At 39.6% G+C, this 15774-nt stretch overlaps 1 protein-coding gene and 1 long non-coding RNA gene across 2 annotated transcripts in view; one reads left to right on the top strand and one right to left on the bottom strand.

Moving 5' to 3' along the window:
• Positions 1–15774, top strand: part of si:dkeyp-14d3.1 (transmembrane protein 132D) — a 287155-nt gene that overhangs the window by 70375 nt on the left and 201006 nt on the right. The gene's annotated exons all lie outside the window — the stretch shown is intronic.
• On the bottom strand, positions 4773–6155 carry LOC124878007. Its single transcript, XR_007040647.1, has 2 exons — positions 5573–6155; positions 4773–5077 (listed from the first exon to the last, which is right to left on the bottom strand). It is a non-coding gene; the product is annotated as an uncharacterized LOC124878007 (long non-coding RNA).

Genomic DNA, 15774 nt, shown 5'->3' with positions numbered 1-15774 from the left:
TTGAGGAGCAAGTCTAAGTTAACTCTTGAGTCGATAAAGGGACAAGACCAAGTCAAGTCTTAAGTCATTTGCTCCATTTTAAGTGTATTCTCTTGTATTCTGTCATAAATCTGAGTGAGTTGTCAAATTTTCCCCAAGTCCAAGTGTGGTTTCAAGCCTTCTGCCCCGAGTCAAAATGAAGTCTGAGGTCTTTTGCACCAAATCTAAGTTAATTCTCAAGTCTTTGGCTCCTAGTCCAAGTCAGTTCTCAAGACTTATTCCTCAAGTCCAAATTAAGTTTCTAGTCTTTTGCCTCAAATCAATGTAAAGTACTAGTACTCTCATTACAAGTCAAGCATAGACATTGTTGAACTAAGAAAACAGCAACAGACCAAACCTCTTTTGTTAAACTGTATATTTATTATCTCCTAATATATTGTTAAATCCCATACATGTAGATATTTTTTTAGATGGAGCTGTCTTAAATTTCTAAAGTCAGCTGAAACAGGACGTTAATCTGACTAGCTGTTAGACATCTGTCTACCACAGGTAAGGGAAAATGTTACTATTGATAAAAGTCACAAAACATATAAAAAATCTGAACTATCTCTCTATCTATGTCAAATTTGAGAAGCAATTCAAGCAGAAAGTGCTTTTATTTAGAAACATTTCTTTTTTGTAAATTTCTTTGCAATTAAATTGTTAAGATCAGGTATTCACTGTGTTCAAAATGTTCACTCCTTTATTATACAGTGTAATATAGAGTTAAGAAACCTTTTGGAAATCATATCCTAAATCTGCATTTAAATCATTTATTGTCCAGGATAAACCATACACGTTCCAAGGTATATTATACATTACTATATGAAAAGGCACAGTGTAGTGAGTGAATGAGTCAAAACTCTAAATGAACCAAAGTGCTTTTGTTTTAAGATTGTTTGATTTTGAAATGATTTGAAGTCATATATTACAAAGTCCAGTTTCAGAGACATCATATTATTATGAAGTAGCAATAAAATGTACCGATTTGTATGAGCAATATGTCCAAAGTCTAATAAACCATATGCACCCTTTCTAAAGAATATGCACATCAGAACTGTGGTCTGTGGATTACCGACTGCCTTGCTTCATCCCCCTGATCACATCAGCTTAATTTTGTTCATGAGAATGAAGTTGCAGACCATGAGTCAAAGTTAAGTCTTGTGTCTTTTGACGCAAGTCAAAATCAGGTCTGAAGTCTTTAAATTTTTTTACTAAAGTGTGACTCAAGTCCAAGTTTGACACTCACATTGTCATCTCTGTTCCAAGTTGTCGCCGTTCTGAGTTGTGTTTAAATTTTGTAACTCGAAGCATGCTGCCCACTGTATACTAAGGATACAATACTGCACCCAACTTTAGCTATGCCTTTAAAAACATCTATATCAACATACACTCTGGGATAACAGCAGGCAGAAGGGTAAGTGAGATCATCTTTTATCCATTTGTTTTAGCTCCAGGCTTTTAGCTGCCAGCTGCCCATGTGAAAATAATAGTTCATTGAAATAAATGGAAACCTACTTTAGCTCAGAATTAGATCAAAACACTGACTGGCTAAAGCAAAGCAGATAACTAGGTACATTCACATAAGACCACTTCAAATGGATAAAGTCAGGAGTAATGTTCATGTATCCAATTCATTATGGTACAATCTCATTTGAAAGCCATCATCTCTATAAACAGGACCATAAACAGGCACTGAATTTGCAGCTATAGCAGTACTTCTGCAGGGGAGGGTATGTGATGAAAGAATAAGAAAATGCATTGTCATTTATTGGAAGGGAAGTGGGCCATAAGCCATTTACAGCTTTTCTACTTTTAAGGAAAAAAACCACTGCAGTGCAGTGCTGAGGTCTTAACCTATCTAAATGAAGCACAGATAAAAATGCAATAAATAAATCTAGTCAGATGTCCTTCAGTCAGGAAAAATTATTTTTTTCATAGTTGTTTTCTTTTGTTCATTTTATAAGAGGATTCAGTGTGATTTGGCATCCAGATGCAGATCACTCATGCATTTGTAAAACAAATCGTGTTCTTTGCTGCTAAAGTGCATCATAGTGTCAAAAATAGAAAGTGTGGGAAGCTTTCTTAGTTGCTTGAATACATTCATGCAAAAAAACATAACAGATAAATCAAAATCATCATAACTTTTTTAAAGCTCTTTTATTTTCAAATTAAAATAGAGTCTCACCACATTTCCAGCACACACCCTGATACTTGTTACAAGGTGTCAAATATCCTCATGGGTTAGGCTGAGTTTGCTGACTTAAATATGCACCATTGCATTTGATACATTTTTATGAGCTTGTAGTGTGTGTAGCCTGGCCAGCAGTTGAATAAGGCTGTGTAAAACAAATGCAGGAGCCATCCTGTTCCTGTACAGTACTGCTGTACAGAAACAGAACAGCGAGGTGCTTAGGTCCCATATCTAGCCCCAGTTGTTTCTATATAGTCCCTCTGGCAGCTCTTCTAATAATAATGCAGCATTGTAGAATGAAGAACACCATTCTTAAAGAAAACTCCACAGACTGTATAACACTGTGTCTGCATTGTTTGACTTATACTGCTGAATGCATTTGATTTGACCATTTAAATGCTTGAGAAATTTGCTTAGCAAAAGTGACACTATAATTAACGAACTGTTGTGTTTTCTGTGGTATAGAACCCATCCATCCATCCATCCGAGAGGGAAACTAGACCCCTACCCCCAGCAACACTCTGTAGCTCATTTTGGGGTTCCCAAAGCATTCTCCCAGGCCACAAGGGAAAAATACCCTCTCCAACATGTTCTGGGTCTGCCTCACAGTCTCCTCCCTGTAGAAGGTGCTTGGAAGCCTCAATAGGGAGACCCCCTGTAGGCATCCTGTTCACATTCCTGAACCATCTCAATTGACTCCATTAAATGAGGAGAAGCAAAGATTTGAGTTCTCCCTGGACGACTATAGGTCATCCAGGGAGGACTATAGGATTATATAGGATTTCTATAGGTGACCAAATACTGTAAGATTGTTTTGCCATGTTTTACCCATGACAGTCTGCATCAGTTTTCTGTGGTGGTGTAGCGGGCGAAATCCGTTTCGGATTAAAATCTCGGTTGCTTCAAGAAGGGTGTCCGGTGTAATACTTTGCAAAGTCTGTGTTCAAGTTGTAGTGACTTGCTGTGGTGAGCCCTGAATAAGGGCAAAGCACAAAAATCTGTTGGTGTGTGGGGGTAAAAAAGAGAATCTGGGAGGATGCAAGGAAACCAGACCTGACATTTTTGGGCCAAACCTAGATATACCCAGGGTGTATGAACAGATGAATGACCCAACTGCAAACACATGTTGCCAATTGCCAAAAAATAAAGCTGTGCAGACAAAAGCAGGAGTGAGCCGATGGTAAATGTGATGCTTTTTTTTTTCTTTTTCGTCCTCTTTTTCTTTCTCTCCTTTAAGTATTGTTGGCAGTTGGGGAACAACAAATTGGTGTATTACCATCACTAACAAGTCGGTTTGTTTACACTTTAAACTGTTGCCCTCGCAGGAGATTGTGCAAAAGTATAATGTGTTCCATTTACTTTATCTGACCTGTCAAATCCTGTACTCCATGATTTCTCATCAGGTGCAGTTATTAAGCATGTGTGATACCCCATCTTTCAGTCTGCAATCTGTGGCTGTGTAGTCCAAGTCTTTCCCAAATCTGTAAAACCTGGAAAATTATGTAGTATGTTCCTAGCCAGCTCAAGCCCAGCTACCCTACCCTATTTCAGTTGCTTGTATCCGAAATCTTGTTCTTGCATTCATGATCCATATCTCATGACAATATGTGGGGGTAAAATAGACAGACCTGTAAGTCAAAAGCCTTGCTTTCTGGCTTTCCTTTTTTTTGTTTGTTTTTTAGAGTAATATATGCTGTATACATATGCCCTCCATCCTACTATCTATCATAAAGAAGACACCATGAAACTTGAATTCCTCTGCTCAAGTCAAAGACTGACCCTTGAACTGTGGGGAGCAGTCCACCATATCTCATGTCCTCAAGTTTAGAGGAGCTGATTCTCATCTTGGCTGCTTCAACTGTATTGAAAACACATTTAAGCAGTGAACAATGATCAGAGGGTAGTCCGTAGGTTTCAAAGATCCCACAATTTTGCACAGATCACCAGGTCGTCACCACTAAACACATTCATTATCTGACTTACAGAGTGCACTTTACCTACAAAAAAGTTAAGAAAATGATCACATGTGGCAGTCGTAACATCAGTCATAGCTGAAGAACATTAATTTAGGGAAGAGTTAATTGTCTTGAATAAAACAATGCAAGATGTACTGTTGTCGGCAATAACATTGCTGATTTTTCCTCTTTAACAGCTCCATTAGCTGATAATCCTTGAGGCAGTTTCTCAATATTTCCAGGGACACATGTACATGTTTGTCCTTCTTCCATTTGTGTGCAGCGTGCCTGCAACGTTGTCTGTATGGGGCGTGTGCATTGTTACATTTAGCCATGGCGCTGAGGATTAATACCTTAGGAGCAATTTTGTTTAGGATCCCAGGGCAGGTTAAGTGGAAAGATAAAAGAATAAAATGAGGACATTGAGGGAAAACCAAGATATTTAAGACATACAACTCAGTTCTAAAAAGTAAGTAAACTAAGTGATAATGAGACATTTGCAAGATTGAGCAAGATTCTCTGTGATATGGGGGGCCTGACAAAAAAACATCCACTTTGAAAAAGTCATTCCAGATAAAAGTGCAACTCCCAGGGAGCTCAAACAGTGTGTGTTGGAGGTTGCAAGCAAATGACAAGACCAGATGAGCCCTCAGCCAGAGTAATACTCCACAAGTTGATCACCTGGACAACAAATGTGAACATAAAAATCCCCTCAAATCAGAATAGAATCATATTTAGGGAGAATGTCAGTAAGAAATTCAGAGAACTCATTGACAGAGTCCTTACTATAATTTGGAGGGCGATAGCAACGCATGGGGACTTGTAAATCCCACTACAAACATTTGCAGTTCAAATGAGGTATAGGTATTTTAAACAGTGACTGAACAGAAGCACCAATCCATCTCCACTCCTTCTGGAAAAACTTCAATTTAATACTGTCAAAAATTGTTAACAAAAAGGTAAACTTCAATACAAAAATAACTCAGATAATAAATGACATGAGTTTGGGCCCAACCCAGCTGAGGTCAATTGAACAGCAACAAAACTCAAACAAATCTGACCTCCAGACCAAAAAACAAAGACTACTTAAACAGGGGTGGAATAACCTAGACTCAAATGGGGAATACCCAGTAGAAGCCTGAGGAACTTCTTGGTATGCAAACAGAATATATGGAAGCCATTTGTCCCAGTCAGAGCCAGTTTCATTCACAAATTTCCTTAGCATTTGTTTAAGGGTTTGATTAAACCTTTCAGTGAGTCCATCAGTTTGTGGATGATAAGGTGTTGTTCTCAGTCATTTAATCCCTAGCAACTGATAGACATCTTTAAGCAATTTTGACATAAAATTGGTGCCCTGGTCAGTGAGTATTTCCTGAGGAATGCCAACTCTGGAAAAAAATTGCACCAAACAGAATGCAACATTCTTTGCTTTGACAACTTTCAGGGAGAACACTTCTGGATATTTAGTTGTGTAATCTACAATCACCAGCATAAACCGATTTCCAGCTTTACTCCTTTCCACTGGTCCCACTATGTCCATGCCCAGGCATTGAAATGGAGTACCCAGAACTGGAAGAGGTTGGAGAGGAGCTTTATTGGGCAGCCTGGCTGATTTAACTTGACATTCTGGACAGCTCCTACAAAACTGCACAACATCTCTACGCAAGCCAGGCCAATAGAAACAGCGCTTTATACGGGCTAAGGTCTTATGCTTCCCCAGGCGGCCAGCCCAGGGAATAGAATGGCCCAACTTCAAAACAGTTTCTCTCACTGCTCTAGGAACCACAAGCTGTTTAATTGGTCCATTTTGCCTGTAGAGAATGTCATTCTGAATGACAAAATCCTTTTTGTTAACTTTTGCCTCTTTAAAATACTTCACAAGATTTGAATCCTGGTGCTGCAGCTCCAATATATTACCAGGAATTTTAAACTCTTGGAGTAACTCAGGCTGTTGGGTGTCAGGAGGAACTATCACCATCCCTTGAAACTTTTCCGCAGGCCTTTGGACTTCCTGACTTTTATTTTTTCTGTGAAAAATTCCACATTGTGAAATGGCAAGGTCCTAAGATCTGAAACAATTTCCTCAGGCTGCTTTGCTTGAGCCCGAGTTAGAGCGACATTACACTGAGGAGGGTGTAACAGGTCGATAAGCACTGGTAGATCACTGCCGAGGATTACTGGAAATGGCAAGTTATCTACTACCCCAACATTAAGCAGGTAAGTTTGTCCCTTTATGGTCACATTGACATCTGCTGTTGGATACTTCCTTTCATTACCATGGATACAGTAGATTGGGACGGTCTTACTGGTGCAAACAGACTGAGGTGGAACATACCTTTGCTGGACCAAGGTCTGCGTACTCCCTGTATCAATCAGTGCTTTCAGTGTCTGACCATTGAGCTTCACATACGTCTCCATTAATGGTTGCGTTGATCCAGCATTTTGAGTCTCTTCCCTTGGCACAAAACACATCTGGGACAATTTAACAGCAGTTTGAGGGCACATTGGTTTGGTGTGACCCTCCTGTCCACATAAGTAACAGACAGGCTTCTTCCCCTGAAATTATGTGTCAAATCTTTTCACAGGGGTCTTACCCACAGCTGAAACCTGTTGGGCTGATGATTGCTTGCAGCCATCCTTTTTCCAGCTTTGGAAAGCCCAAGACAGGTTCCTCCTCCTAGCAGCCACAAACACGTCAGCCAGTTCAGCAGCCTTCTTTGCAGTCTTTGGATTATGTTCCTTTATCCACACCTGTAGCTCTGATGACAACATTCTTAAATACTGCTCAAGAATAATTATTTCATTGATTTGTTCCAGTGTTTTACCATTAGGTTGCACCCATTTACTATAAAGCTCCTTCAGCCTTATGTAGAGCTCTTTTGGAGTTTCTTCAGGCTCTACCTGAAGCGAGCGAAATCTTTACCTATAGGTTTCACTGTTAATCTCATACTTCTGCAAAATAGCTAGTTTAACTTGGTCATAGATCATAGACAAATCAACATCCATATGCACAAAGGCACTTCTAGCCTTGCCTGTTAGCAGAGGTATTAAGTGAAAAGCCCAGTCAGTTCTCGGCCACCTGCAGGCAGAAGCCATTCTTTCAAAAGTAATGAGAAAGTGTTCAATGTCATCCTCTTCACTACGTTTTTGTAATTTAGGTGCCGGAGAATGTGCATAGAGAAGGTCACCTGACAGACTGTGTTGCGGGGAAGCTGCTAGTCCAGGATCTGGTGGTTGTGTAGGCCGCACTGGGGAAGTGGTCTGAGATTGAATCTCACTTTTAAACAAGCTGAACTGTTTTTCCAGTTCCTCAAATTTCTGTTCTTGCTTAGCAGCTTCTGTGGTCCAGTAGTCCTCCTTGGCCTTCTGTTGTCCTAGATGGGCTCCGAGAAGACTAGCCAAATCTGAAAGTGTTGGTTCACTCCCCTTCTCTTCCATGTCAAACACTCCACCAACAGCTCCACCTTCCTCAACAGCATCTCTTTCATCTGGATCAGAGCTGGGCCCTCTTGTTCGTCCTCTTCCCCTTCCAGGCATTTCTTCCTCTCAGAGAAAAAAAGGCAAGAGAGAAAAAAAACAAAAAAAACCAGAGGTAGTTATTGCAAAAATGGTCAAAACCAGGAAAAAATAAAATACACCAATGTCCTTAACTGACTGATCCCACTCCTGACACCAACTGTGGTGGACCAGACCTAAGCAAGGATAAAAGGTGTTCAAAAATTGGAAAAACTTCAATTTAATACTGTCAAAAATAGTTAACAAAAGGTAAACTTCAATACAAAAACTCAGATAATAAATGACATGAGTTTGGGCCCAACCCAGCTGAGGTCAATTGAACAGCAACAAAACTCAAACAAAACTGACCTCCAGACCAAAAAACAAAGACTACTTAAATAGGGGTGGAATAACCTAGACTCAAATGGGGAAGGCACAACATGAGAACAAATGAGAAAAATACATACAAACTAATTAACAAACATAAATGACACAAATTAAACTTTAACTTAACACAAATAAGTGAATACTACAGTGACAAAATAACTAACAACTTTAACAAGTTAAGAAGTTAAGTCCCCCCCCCACAGTCTTTTGGAATAATGGTATCTTCCTGGCTTCCACCTCCAGCTGGTCTGCATTTGCAGAACATCAAAGATAAAAAAAACAATTATAAGTAAACCATTCAGACAAATCTTAAAGTGTCCACCCATTAGAAAATATCTGTCTAAATAAAATAACTTAAACTTATGTATAGTGTCATCTGAAACTAATAAATGTAAAACAATGAAACAATACTAACACTTTGTGGTGGTGGTAGAAGCATCCACCACACCCCACAATCAACTCTACAACCCCCTTCCCTCTCCCCTTTGGCCCCTGTCTGGACTAAAGATCACTTAAAAAGATGTAAATTGTTTCAGTGCCAGAAGATCCTGATGGCAATTCCCTTTTCTGCCTGAAGACCTGCACTGACCACCTGACCTCCATCTTTACTCATTCCCTTAAAAAGTTTCTGAAGCTCCATAGCAGGATTGATTTACTACAGACCTGTTACCCTGACATCTTTATCATTAAATCCTTTGAGCGACTGGTGTTGAAGCATCTGAAGGACATCACAGTCCCCCTGCTGGACCCCATTTGGGCAAACAGGTCGGCAGATGATGCTGTCAACTTGGAACTACACTTCATTCTGCACCACCTTGACCATCCAGGGACGTATGCTAGGATCCTGTTTGTGGAGTTCAGTTTGTCCTTCAACACCATTAATTCAGATGTCCTCCACCAGAAGCTCACAGTGCCGGCCTCTACCTGTCAATGGATCACCAGCTTCCTGACGGACTGGCAGCCGCAAGCAAGGCTGGGTAACATCTTCTTACCAAAGTGTGCCAAGAAAATATCCCCCACACCATTACATCACCAACACCAGCCTGAACCGTTGATACAAAGCAGGATGAATCCAGGCTTTCATGTTGACGCCAAAATCTGACCTTACCATCTGAATGTCGCAGCAGAAATCGAGACTCATCAGACCAGTTTTGGTGAGCCTGTGCGAATTGTAGCCTCGGTTTCCTGTTCTTAGCTGACAGGAGTGGCACCCGGTGTGGTCTTCTGCTGCTGTAGCCCATCCGCCTCAAGGTTGGACGTGTTGTGCGTTCAGAGATTCTCTTCTGCATGCCTTAGTTGTAACGAGTAGTTATTTGAGTTACTGTTGCCTTTCTATCAGCTCGAACCAGTCTGGCCATTCTCCTCTGACCTCTGGCATGAACGAGGCATTTGTGCCCACATGCTACATTGCTACTCATATCTGGACTCATGTCTGTTCATGAGGATTCAGGACAATCCATCTGCCTCTGGCTCCTATTTTAGATTGATTATTTCTGCAGGTAAAGCTGTTTCAGGGGTTTCAACACCAAATGCAGAACCAGCTTCGCTGCGCTGTAATATTAATTTGCGTTGCTGCTTCAGGCAACAAGGGTTGCAAGTGGAGTGGAATGCTGACAGCAGCTCAGTGGAGCTCGGGCTTAGCTCAGGTCAAAGTTATGTTGCCTATGTGACGGATATTCGCAAAGCCGGTAGAGATAGGATACCCATCACATCGCTCCAGACCAATTAGAAAGCAGCGGCTCAATGTGGAAACAGCTCTCCTTCACAACCTACACACTGCTTTCTGAATCATAGGGTCTTATCATTTCCTCCCAATGTTTTTTCTCTTTCCCTCTGTCTCACTGTACCATGTTTAGTTTGATTGTTGGTTTTAACACAATTAAAAGTGCAGCTTTTCAGATAAAACATAGCCATTAGGCTATTAGAGGAACAGGGCAGAGTGCCATCAATATTGTTTTTTTAAATTATTTTAGTTTCACAGGGTTCAACACAGACTTCTGCACCAAGCTTAACAAATTCTGTTTGGTCTTATGCTAAACTAAGTTTAGTGTAGAGGATCTTTGCTTCTCTCTTTTTGGAAAGAAAACTAAACTTAAAACGTTTTCTGTTTATAATCCCCCGTCTCTCGATCCCAGCTAGTGTAAACAGATGCATGTTGCACAACTGCAATACCTGTCCCTTATGATTAAATGTGTGAAAAAAAATATAGGTGGTTGTAAAGTATGAAGTCAAATGTAATAAATGAAGAATAGAGGCAAGCTTTTTTACCTTGAGGATTTTTCGAATCAAATCATTCTAGTCTTTAAGAAATCATTCAAGCCCTAGATCGATCAGTGCTTTGCAAATTATTCAAAGCTTGGGTAATTGGTTTATAACCTTTCTGCTGTGTTCCTTAGTCTTTCTGGATTTTCATATGTTTTTGGTTGTAAAGGGCCAAAATGGTAAACAGGTTTAAGAAGTATGAATACTTTTGCAAGATACTTTACCGAATATCATTATACAATATGTATATAGTAAATGTTTTCTGAATAATTTTAGATATCCTGACATTTTATCAAGCTGAGTATCTAATTCTGGTCAGCCTCCATCAAGAAACATTGAACTTTGCTATATTGCAAAACAGGAAGCAACAAGAGATATTAGATTAACATAACAGTTCAATAACACCAGATAAAACTACCAGCCATGACATAAACCTTTTAAAGTAAATAATATTAAAGTAATTAAGGTAAAACCTATATATAAAAGCACAGGTGAAAGAGCTGAAAAGGTGATAGCTCGGTAACAGTTGGAAATGTACTGTACTTCTGTTGTTTAAAAACATGTCTTAATGTGCTCGTCTGTGCAGGTACGGGACATAATATGAAACCTCAACACTTTTCTTACTTTGACTGCAGTCACCTAAATGCATACTCGCTCACAACACAGAGAATTGAACTTGTTTTAGTTTTCTCTCTATCACTTACATTCAAAGCATGGCAAACTGATATTTTTCCTTTTGCCTGAACACAGTTAAGAAACATAGTAAAACTCAGGAGATTTAATGTGAAAGTTGCTAAATAATTCTGTCAATTTACTTCATCTCTGACGATCAGCCAGAAATTTCCTGAAGATCATCAATTTTTCCATTTGATCCACTGATAAATTTTGTAACCACCCAGTCCTGCTGCGACCGATAAGATTAGTATGTTAATTGAATGTTGATAAATGGGGTTACACTGAACCTCACCATATAATATCCTCCTGGAAGGCTAATAGAGGCCATGCACCCTCCTCTGATGAATATAATGACAAGAACAGAGTCTCAGAGATCACAAAACATTTGGAGCTTTCTACATTATACATGCAGCTGTAATTATTTCTTTGTAGATTGACTGAATGGAATTACAAATACTCCTTGTATCTGTTAGTCAGTGCTTGTTAATAGGTTTGTGCATTCAGGCCCCAGAATTCTCCTTTATTTTGCTCCTCATGACTTTTTTATTACCTCCCAAACATTATCAAAGTGTTTTTCTAACAATTAGACTTATTAGCATTGTTTTTTGTTTTGACCCTTTTTTATGAGGCTGTGATCTATGATAATAACAATTCTTTCACACAATTAAAAAAATTAGAGAAGCTAATTGGATTAAGTCATTGCTAAAGAAATATACATTACCCTCCTTGTGCTCAGAAAAAAACACAGCAGATCTTGCAGAGTGGGCCTATGGCTTAATGCCTTGGCTCAGTTTGATTGTGTTGTCCATTAAACTGTGAATGATGCTATGCTTATTAGCAGTCTGGAGGAACAGCAGTGTGATTTAATGCAGGAATACAGTAAGGAACTCAATCTATTTTCATGGACTTAAATGCACCCTAAAACTCTAACTACTATTGTAAAGGGTTGCACTGACTCCTGTAGTGACTTGTTTGCTGACACAGGCTAATTAGCTCATATAGTTGCTTTACTCATCTTATTAGATGAAAATAAAAATAAAAAGAATTAACTTTGTTCAGCAGTTAGAAGTGACTCTTTGGGGCTCTTTTACACATCTGTTGTGCAGACACTCAGATAAGAAAAGCCAAATAACAAAAGAATAGGGTTATTCATCCACTACATAGCAAAATGTTATCTTGAGATGGACAGCCATATTCTTATATGATGATGTATGTAAATGCATGTTTATCTGAAATAGCAGTTTAATCAAATTAAAATTCTGTCTTTTAAGAATAGCCGAAGACTGGATGTGAATGTTGTTCAGACAAACTGACACAGAGCATACAAATACAGAAACTGAAAAATAGCTGCACTACACAAGGGTATTGGGTGACGATAAGAACCAATGGTTAGTCATCTTCTAAAATGGTAAAAACCACTGGTAAAAAACAAAATCATGGAAAATGGTGAAGCTTCTCGGGAAGCTAAAATGGTGAGGCTTTGCGGGAGTGGCCTGCCTACCAAATTACGCACATCCAGGAGGTCACAAAGGAGCCCAAAACAAGAACATAAATTGCTGCAGTCTTCACTTGACTGAATTAAGGTCAACGTTCAACATTCAAGGCCTACACTTGTATAGCACTTTATTAAGTCTGAGGACTCCAAAGCACTTTACACTACAATCAGTCATCCACCATTCATACACACACCTTGCAGCCTACCACATAAAATAACATTTTCAAGTAGAACCACAATTGTAACTCTTACTATGTCTGATTTATCTGTGATTAAACAGACAAAAAATAACCAAATTGTTTTTCTAAATGAACATTGCAAAACAACATGAAAAACCTTTAGAAATTTTAGGAGAAGGTTGTATTCAACAACATTTTGACTATAACTGCAGCAAATTTGAACTGAATCAGTTGAAGCATATCAGTTCCACAAAGGTTGTAGTGGGCAATGTACCAGTCAGAGCTGGGATTTTGGCACAATTTAGCCAAATGTGCCAAAACTGGGCCAAATGTATTTTTAATTTCTGAATGCTGAAATTGTCCTTCGCGCATTCGAATTGGTATTATTGATTACGGTCCAGATGATGCTTGCACTAAAAAACAGCTTCCACAGGGTCAGCGGTGACTATTTTGTGGTGTCAAGTCTAGGTCCTGGTGGATGCCTCGGTGTAAATGTTGGAGCTTGTACCTCAATGTCATGCTCCCCTGGAGAGTGCCACTTGTCCTTGTTGTTATCACCAGCTGTGGAGGTAGCCTGACTTGCCCGCCTTGAGAGTTGTTAACCTTAAAAATGAAATCATCATTTGAAAACTGATTCTCATATCTTGGTCTCAAATCTCTTGTTGAAACTTTCAAGTGTGACATAAAAACAAAAAAAGAAGAATTAGCATTGTATGTTTCTAAGGCCCCTAGTCAAATTGCTATCAAAAATGTTTTTGAAAAATAAGCTACACAAAAAGCTTACTTAACATGCCACTGATTGTTGCAGTTGGATTAACAGAGAGCAAAAAAGAAGCTTAAGTTCTACAAACAGCTGGCTACTGGTTAAAAATAAAATGACACAAAGCACATTATCATCTACAACATTAATATTTATACTCCACAGATTTCTACTGGGTGGATCGGATGATACTGATCCACTAAATTACACATTTTTGTTGGTCTTATTGACTCCTGCTGTGGCAATGCTTATTTTTGTGATTAAGTGATCCACACATTTAAACTTGAATGTATTGCTAAGGAAAATTTTGCTTTGGCTGTTTTCTTTAATTGCAAGTTCAGCTAATCTGAAAAGACGACTTTACTTAAATTAAAATAATTACACTAAGTTTGATTAAATGCAAGCTATATTGAATAAATCAGAAAAAAGTAGATTAACATAAGATGTATGTACAAATGACTTTTGCTCTGCTGGGATCAAAGTCACCTGCAAGTGTATGAGCCAGATCCATGAAGGAAAGAGATACCTGTTCCTAACATTACACAGTCATATAGGAAATGTGTCTATCTGATGACTAAAGTGGGGTGTGGCCAGGTTTAGGAGCTGTCAACCCCCCATTAGTGTCTAGTGTCTGGTCCAGCCCTCTTTACACATAAAGCTGTCATCCGATCTTCATCAGATGGTTAGGACCAACCCCTGTTGCCCCAGCAACAACTCCTATAGATAACCTTCTGCTTATCGGCAGCAGAATCATGGTTTTTCCAGTTACTCTGACTATAGAATAATTCCTACAACTACCCGTCTCGTCATTCTTATGTCCTCTTAAAAGACATGGGTATCAGTGAAAGTTAAGCTCAAATGCAACAACTAGAAAATTGGAAAATACTTGTAGACATCTGTACATGTGGAGCAACACATAGTTGTATTTAGAGTGAATTTCCCACCCCACTAAATGCAAGGTGAATCCAGCACCTGGCCCAATTAAATAATGTCTTCATTTATTTGGATACTATTGATTTAAAAATGTTACAATTGTATATGTAAGACTCATAGTCCTCCATGATGACAATCCCCTGTTTTCACTGAGCATAGCCCTCCTACTAGCTGAGCAGCATCAAATCAAAGGTTTCAGTCACAGCTCTGTTGCACACAAACACCATTTTCCCTCCTAGCTGTGCAGTGGGACTACCAATCATGTTAAGGATATATAATTTAAATGCACTGTCTTGTTACAATAAAATACCCTGCACACATTTTGAAATAAATACATGTAGTGTGTCAGCTTCTCTGACAGACACCACCAAATGAGGATTATATGTACAGGGGTTGGAAAATGAAACTGAAACACCTGTCATTTTAGTGTGGGAGGTTTCATGGCTAAATTGGACCAGCCTGGTAGCCAGTCTTCATTGATTGCACATTGCACCAGTAAGAGCAGAGTGTGAAGGTTCAATTAGCAGGGTAAGAGCACAATTTTGCTCAAAATATTGAAATGCACACAACATTATGGGTGACATACCAGAGTTCCAAAGAGGACAAATTGTTGGTGCACGTCATGCTGGCGCATCTGTGACCAAGACAGCAAGTCTTTGAGATGTATCGAGAGCCACGGTATCCAGGGTAATGTCAGCATACCACCAAGAAGGACGAACAACATCCAACAGGATTAACTGTGGACGCAAGAGGAAGCTGTCTGAAAGGGATTTTCGGGTGCTAACCCGGATTGTATCCAAAAAACATAAAACCACGGCTGCCCAAATCACGGCAGAATTAAATGTGCACCTCAACTCTCCTGTTTTCACCAGAACTGTCCGTCGGGAGCTCCACAGGGTCAATATACACGGCCGGACTGCTATAGCCAAACCTTTGGTCACTCATGCCAATGACAAACGTCGGTTTCAATGGTGCAAGGAGCGCAAATCTTGGGCTGTGGACAATGTGAAACATGTATTGTTCTCTGATAAGTCCACCTTTACTGTTTTCCCCACATCCGGGAGATTTACGGTGTGGAGAAGCCCCAAAGAAGCGTACCACCCAGACTGTTGCATGCCCAGAGTGAAGCATGGGGGTGGATCAGTGATGGTTTGGGCTGTCATATCATGGTATTCCCTTGACCCAATACTTGTGCTAGATGGGCGCGTCACTGCCAAGGACTACCAAACCATTCTTGAGGACCATGTGCATCCAATGGTTCAAACATTGTATCCTGAAGGTGGCGCCGTGTATCAGGATGACAATGCACCAATACACACAGCAAGACTGGTGAAAGATTGGTTTGATGAACATGAAAGTGAAGTTGAACATCTCCCATAGCCTGCACAGTCAACAGATCTAAGCATTATTGAGCCACTTTG

The sequence above is a fragment of the Girardinichthys multiradiatus genome, chromosome 12 (assembly GCF_021462225.1).
Source record: "Girardinichthys multiradiatus isolate DD_20200921_A chromosome 12, DD_fGirMul_XY1, whole genome shotgun sequence".
NCBI lineage: Eukaryota > Metazoa > Chordata > Actinopteri > Cyprinodontiformes > Goodeidae > Girardinichthys > Girardinichthys multiradiatus.
Note: the sequence above shows the minus strand (reverse complement) of the source record. Positions and strands in the feature narration are given on the sequence as shown.